The 7,735-nt window shown below is 44.1% G+C and overlaps 1 long non-coding RNA gene across 2 annotated transcripts; it reads right to left on the reverse strand.

Moving 5' to 3' along the window:
* Positions 1 to 2,655: 2,655 nt before the first annotated feature.
* LOC143828653 (uncharacterized) lies at positions 2,656 to 7,182 on the reverse strand. Of its 2 annotated transcripts, none has more exons than XR_013227801.1 (2): positions 7,076 to 7,182; positions 2,656 to 2,828 (listed from the first exon to the last, which is right to left on the reverse strand). It is a non-coding gene; the product is annotated as an uncharacterized LOC143828653 (long non-coding RNA). The 2 variants fall into 2 exon arrangements; XR_013227800.1 differs by lacking the exon at positions 7,076 to 7,182 and adding an exon at positions 5,812 to 5,924.
* Positions 7,183 to 7,735: the final 553 nt, after the last annotated feature.

The raw sequence follows: 7,735 nt of genomic DNA on the forward strand, positions 1-7,735 counted from the left end.
ATAATAATAACGAACCACGTGTACTCTTCAATGAAATAATAATACTTGCCAAAGCATATATGATTCAAGTTATCTGTGAAGAGGGTCTCCTGCAAATAAACAATGATAGACATTACATCTAGAAAATCAAATAAATTATGTCTTCATAGCACTGGCTTTCTGTGACCATTTCAAACAAAACCTTTTTAGATACACTAGGATGACATCATGAGCTGATGAAGGGAGAGATGATGAAATACCATTATTATGGACATCCATTTAATTTTTTCAAAAGATTTCAAAAAGATCTCCAGAACCGTAAAGGAAAAACAAAGTGATAAATTACAAAAGCAGCATCTGATATATACATTACGTTACTGGTACAATGCAATCTGATCCTGCACTGACAATCAATATAAATTGGAACCAGATGGGATGAATGAGTTTGATGGTTAATCCCCATCTCAGTCTCTCTCTTTACATCTCATGTCAATTTCATTTTGTGCTGAAAATCCCTTCCCCTTTATTTTGTTTGCATGCAGCACTGAAACCCTTCCTCTCCCCCCCCCCCCACACTGGGGATGTTGATGTTTGCCTCCTATCCATGTTCCTATTCAAGTCAATACAAGCAGGGAACTAAACCTTGCGCAGCTGTTTTAACTCCCCCCGATCATTTTTAATTTTTCAATCCAGCAATTTGAGACTAGCAATAGTATCATATCAATAGACTCTAGTCACTTGTGTAAAAAATAATATGAGGGGAAATGGAACTTGTACACTGATGAAGGGGAGAGAATGGTGGAAGAAGCAGAGTGGGTGAAACAACCTTGATGTGGGAGTGAGAGTAACCTTTGCGAGGTGGTAAAAGGCAGGGAGAAATCTGAGGAAATCTATATGGTCTGAATTACCTTTGCGATGGAAGTAAAAGAAGGTAAAAATTGGCACAAAAGCACTCTCAGAAAACCCAGGGAAACAGTGACCAGAAAGTGAACTGAGTACTGAAGGAAAGAAAAATCAATGTAGAATAACAAAGAACATCAGACAGACATATACAATGAAAATGGGGGGAAACACCCATGCATAATAGGCCAAATGTTGACATATGAATTAGATAAGAGATAGCTCATTTCATCATTGGTGTAAAGATGAATGAAAGTATTGATTAAGAAAATGGTACATCCTACCAAGAGCTATCCCATGTATCCAACAAAGGAAAAAATAGATCTGTTGCCATTATTCAAATCAATCGCCTTACTTACAAATGGGAACTGAAACAAATAACCTCCTTGCATTTTTGAGTTTTTCTTATGTTGTCACTGTGAGCCTTTGCACCCAACTTTTGTTACCGATATTCCTGATTTGTTTCGTTCCTTGATGCCGTTATGCAGCTAGCACAAAAACAAGTTGAAAAGTTGCATATGGTTTAATTTGTGGGATGCAACATAAAATGGCTCCTGAGAACTATTGGCTTGAGGGAGAAACAAAACAAAATGGGATTTTTTAGTCAAGACGACAACGGGGCGGTAAAAATTGGTAGCATGCCTAAAAAGGAGAGAGTTTTCTGCAGTTCAGCAATTGCCATTCTTGGAAGTGATTGCTGAGAAGCTCTCCTGCCTATTGTCTTCCATTCCGTGGGCTGCCAAGTTTGGGATATCCCCCCAGCCTCTTGGAGCACTGATGCTGCAGTTGTGGTTGAACACTACGTCAATTGTCAACTGGGTAGAATATTTTACGGGCAACAATGCAGACAGTTTGATGACCAGTAAAAATGTGATTCACATTAGAAATATGAGGATAAGAGACATATACGCGTTGGTTCAGTAGTCAAAACGGGTGATTAATGTTTGTTACTTTGTATTGTTCTCGGTGGACTGTCATCTATTGAGGAAAAGCAAAACCAAAACTATTCGTGACCTTTTGTTACTGTTAGTTTGAAATACTTTTCTGCCAAGTGCATAATTCTTGCTGGGGTTTTTTTGTTGTTGTTTTTTTAATGTCACACACTGCAAATGTGGACAGAATGCCTTGGCTCAGAAGATCAGAATTTGCACGCCAAAACTTCTGGCATTCAGGTGGACTTCATGCTGCTTCCTTTTCAGAAAAGGAGTGGAGCTATCAAGAGGCCCAGTCACAGAGCCAGTTCTATATGGATGTACATTAGGAAAGGGTTCCTTGAATGGCTAATCTGGGCCACCCCACCAGAGGTCCTCCTGACCAGTTTGATTATACAGGCACTTCCCAACAGATCCACCAGGCATAAAACTTAGCTACAAGCCAATCTGGAATCTAAACAGTATTGGTGGTGGAACGCTGTAAAGAGGCTGTCTATCCCTTGTCTACATTCTGAACCCTTAGAAAGACCATTGATTTAACACCAGATCCAGGCCCAATTTACAGCTCTCTGGGTGTGCTGGAAGACCTCACTCCCCTTCCACAGAATGCATTGTTCTGGAAAGAGAAACATCTCTTTCTTCATTAAAAAGGGACATGACTCTTCAGGACGTGCCAGTATGCACAGACTTGAAATGTATTATTTAAATGTAGCAGGCCAATGGAACAAGTTACCTTAGGAAACAGATGACTCGCCTTCCTTGGGGATCTTTGTGAGGAGCCTAGGAAAAATCAACCCTACACGGTTTAAGGGAAGTACTGCAGAAGAATGCACAAGAGCCAGCATTGTAAATGCAAATTTAATATAGACTTATGTCCCTGAAAAACATTTTACATCCCACACGGTTTCTTGGAACCTGTTGAAGACATCTCTTCTGCAATTCTTTCCACTCCTTGATGCTCCTTTAGAAAATCAGTCATCCTTTTAGTGATTCTTGAGATGCTTCTGATGTCTGACACTAGAAGAATTTAAAAACGTTGAGTGTCATATAAGATCCAAGACCAAATCTTCAGGCTGCCATGGAGGCTCACTGGATGACCTTGGGTCAACCATTGAGGCTAGCCTACCTCCTGAACATTAAATAGAGGAGCCTTGGAGAAAGAGAAGGCTCAAAAATGTGTTTAATAACTAAAATTAATGTCTAATGCAACCCTATGAATATTTATTCGGAATTAAACACCCAGTGGTCCCCAGCCTTTTTATCACCGGGGACCACTCAATGCCGGGGGGGGGACCACTCACTGGGGACCACTCAACGCCTTTTACTGAGGCCCGGTGGGGGGGGGTAGTTTACTCCTCTACTCTCAACCACTGCCCTAACATTCTCTGATCGCTATGGTAATGTTTAAACATCCCTTCAAAATAAGATACAGACATGACACAACAATGAAGTGTGTTGTAAAGGGCTGGGGGGATGAAGTAAAGGGCCGCGGGGGGGGGGGGGGAGAAGGCGTCCTTCGGGGCCCACCTCCAATTAGTCGAAGGATCACATGTGGTCCAAGGCCCACAGGTTGGGGATCACTACCCTAGTGTATTCAATATACTTATTGAAAGTGCCAGTAGACTTGACAAGAAGAAATATGTAATATATAATTTCATCATTTTAGAATTCTTCCCTGTTCCAATGAAAACCAAGCCTTTTAGCTGTAAGATGATCAGCAAAGACCATGTCACTGGTAACTGACTGGCCAGTATCACTGAGGTTATCTGTCCTTGGTTCACTGTTAGTGGGATGCAGCCCACCACACAGTGGTACATTCATTTGCCTCCCAGAGTTTCCCCAAATTTTCCCCAATGTTTCTCAAGCCTGCTTTGGTCTGAAGTTTGGGGTGGGGGAGGGGAAGAGAATTGCAGCAAAGCTGAGGTGGCTGCCAGGTGGGTGGAAAAGTCTATACATTTCTCCACTACACGGCAGCCATATTCCCTGCCTCCATCACAGCTATTTCCTTCCCCCACCACATGGAGGGGTATTGCTTGATTTTTAAATCCTACCATTTCATATTGATATGCTGTTATAACAATAAGTGGAACAGGTACTGTACATTCCCTGCTTTCGTTTAAAAACCAAAACCCAATGAAGCCTGCAATCCCCTTTAGTTATGGAGATATAAGAGGAAAGACATCTCTTCGCAATAGAAAAGGTTACATTAAAAAATGAAAGCAGGAAATTCACGGAAACAGTTACACTCACAGTATGTTGGTATAAAATATGAAATTGCAAAAAAAAAAAAAAAAGATCTTCAAAAATTCCAATGACCTAGGGTAGCAGGGATGGCCCTAGTGAGGGATGGGGGCAGGGAAAGTACTGTTGCCCCTGTGGAAAATCTGATACATTTCAGTTCTCCTTTTATATGATTGACATTTTGGTGTAGTGGTTAGGAGTGCAGACTTCTAATCTGGCAAGCCGGGTTTGATTCCACACTCTCCCACATGCAGCCAGCTGGGTGACCTTGGGCTCTCCACAGCACTGATAAAGCTATTCTAATGGAGCAGTGATATTAGGGCTCTCTCAGCCACACCTCCCTCACAGGGTGTCTGTTGTGGGGAGAGGAAAGGGAAGGTAATTGTAAGCCGCTTTGAGACGCCTTCAGGTAGAGAAAAGTGGCATATAAGAACCAACTCTTCTTCTTCTTCTAGATTTATAACAGTGCATTCCTTAGTAGACTTATAGCACTCTAAATCCATTGACATTAGCAGGTTTACAATCTATTTAGTGTAACTGTTTAGTGCAGGGGTAGTCAAACTGCGGCCCTCCAGATGTCCATGGACTACAATTCCCAAGAGCCCCCTGCCAGCGAATGCTGGCAGGGGGCTCATGGGAATTGTAGTCCATGGACATCTGGAGGGCCGCAGTTTGACTACCCCTGGTTTAGTGCATCTATTTATACTATTGATACTGTCAATTCTTTTTCTAAGGCTGTACTGTTGTGTAATACCTTGGAATGAGCCCCACAACCTAATAGGGTTCAAGCAAAACACTTTTCTCAGCAAGAACCTCTCATTTAAATCCTCTTGGTTCAGGCAGACAAAATGTCCCCCAATTTGCCATATTGTCCCTGAGACTGCAGAATACATATTGCCACATTCTTGCTGACAGCTACTGCAGTGGTCTCCCTCATGCTGCAGCCTGTAATGTGTCTGCATTATCCAACTACACAAAACAGCAAAGGAGACAACATGACAATGAAGCAGCGTGGTAGCTAGCCAAATAATCTTTCCTCTTCTTCCAAAACCCTAAACCGTATTTGAGTAATGTTTGCCACTAAGACTACAGTCCTATGTACAGTCCTTAGGAGGTTAGTCCCAAAGACTTCAGTGGTCCTTATTTCTGAGCAAGCCTGTTTATGATCAGAAGAGCCTTCACAATCTGACCCGATCCCTCTTTACTTGGGAGATAACTGATTGATGACCCGATCCCTCTTTACTTGGGAGATAACTGATTGATGATAACTGAACTTACTCAAGTGCATATGATTGTTTCAATTTAGGCTGCATGTATACAGCATTGGATATTGCTGAATTGTTCACAACTGGACTGCCACCACAGAAAAATCGTGCTGCAAATTATGGCTATAAATCAATGGTAGCAGCAGTGATCACCAATGTGCAGCAGCAGTGTAAGAACTAGAGTAGCAATTCCTCATGCAGAGCCTTGAGACACAATGGCATTTGCCAGTGTTTCCTGGCACCCACTTGCTTCTTGGATCTTGAGGATAACACACGATGCGTTCTAAATTTCAAAAGGAAAATAAAAACCAGAACCTTTGGATCACTCCTTGCCAGCTAACTTGCCAGGCAGAAACAAGACAGATAAGGTATAATTTTAATTGCTTTTACAGTTTGGTTACAACTGTAAGGAGAACTGCCCCAAGTTGGTGATCCTGCAAGGGGTGGTATATAAAGCTAAAAACAAATAAACAAATATACAATTAAAAACTTACCAACAAAGTGCAGCTCACTCTGGCAGCCATGCACGTTACTCGGCTTGGCCATTGCTACAGATCTTATGTTTCTGGGCTTGGCAAGCTCTCCCTGTGGCCATGTACAGAGCAACCTTCCCTTTTATTTGGAAACTAAAACCAAAACAGCTTTTCTTCCTCAAAGCAGAGAGAGAGAGAGAGAGAGAGAGAGAGAGAGAGAGAGAGAGAGAGAGAGAGAGAGAGAGAGAGAGGCAACCCTGGCTTTCCAACCCCTCCTTGGTAGGGATGGGCATGACCCAGAGCATGAACACAAAAACATCATGACAATTGCCCAGGTGGGGGTTGGGGAGATGAAGGTCATGCACCTTCACCCCCATGATCCTTCCATGACCCTCCATAGGATTTCTGGGTGAAATTCTGTTGGTTGTGTGTCTGCTAAATCCTCGACAGACATGCTGGTGCTGAGGAACTGATCTCCAAGGAAGGGAGAGTGGGCACCAAAGCTCAATAGGCAGTGCCGGCCACCTATAAGAAAGTCTCCATTCTGCTCTATGGCAGAAGAATGATAAATTCCTTCCAGTGCGCGCTTTGCAACTTGTGCCTTGCATCGATCCCTAATTGATTGTCACCTATTTTGATCCCCAAAGGAAGAGAAATGAAATGAATGGGGCACCAGGAGCCCAGGCAAGGTCAGGAGAAGCTGGCAAGGAGGGAAAGAAGGCAGCAGCGAGGGGCATCAAAGGAGCATTGCGAAAGGCCACACAACCACCAGCTGCAAAGAAAAGGTGGCAAAGGTCCCTCGACATGCAGGAAAGGAGGAAAAGGATTGCATCATGGCTCCGACACAGATGCTGTGTAATGTCAGGTCAATCAACAGCAAAACCCCCACAACAGCAAAACCTCCACTAGAGGGACAAAGAGTCCCCTCAGCTGGGTTCCTGGTGTTTTTGAGTCGATACTACCAATCCTCGGGTCCCACCTGGAGAGTTGGTAACCACCCATTTTACCTGGTTTTCTTCCTCTGGGCCCTCCCAATGCACTAGTAGTACCCAAGCGAGAGAGACTAGGTGGTCCAGAGTACCAGCCACTTGGTTTTATGCAAAACTCAAGTTTATTGAACTATTACACTCCCTCCAGCACACCACATGGAATCAAGCCACAGCACTCACCCATGCTCTGGGCATGAACTTAATGGATGACTAAACACAGTCCTCTTTCCCTACATTCCCTGCGGAAGAGGGGGAGAGGTCCCTGTGGCCACTTGCCTGCCAGTCTCACGGCCTACCTCCTTGGTGGCTGCTTCTCCTGTGGCCAGGCCAGGCCCTGTCCCTCTGCCTGGGGCAAGCAGGACCTTCTCTCTCTCTGCAGATCTTCCACCTCCTCCCTTGGAGATCCTGGAGAGACTGCCCCCTCCCAGGAGGTCTGAAGCCTAAATACTCACACGCTCCTCCCCCTGGTGGAGCCTGACTCCTCTATTCTCATTGGGGCATGTGACCCTCTCCCTTCCCTGAGTCTCCTGGGAAGTGTAGGCAATTACAGCCTTTCTACCCCCTTGCAGCCATTTTAACATGCAGGCCCAGGGCAGCCATTTTGAGCACCCATCCACATCCAGGACTTATTTTGCCACAAGCCATTAGCTCACTTCCTTGCCAATGCCAGGATATGGGGGACAGCCTTTCAGTGGCTGATGTTGTTTCTACAGGGTCATGGACAGAGGGTAACTGTTGGGGAGATGCAATTGTGTCGATGGCACTTTCACTGCAGGGTACTGCAAAGTGTGAGTCTCTCTCTACCCTTGTTTGATATTAGTGATTAACTGCATCCCTCACTTTCATCTTTTCATGAGTGATCTCCAACAGCAGACATTGGAGGCACTGCTTTCAAGATAGTTATTTTGTGGTGGAGCCCATTACTCTTCCTCAAAAATCCTCACAGGGTCAACAAA

Source organism: Paroedura picta, chromosome 2, assembly GCF_049243985.1.
Source record: "Paroedura picta isolate Pp20150507F chromosome 2, Ppicta_v3.0, whole genome shotgun sequence".
Classification (NCBI taxonomy): domain Eukaryota; kingdom Metazoa; phylum Chordata; class Lepidosauria; order Squamata; family Gekkonidae; genus Paroedura; species Paroedura picta.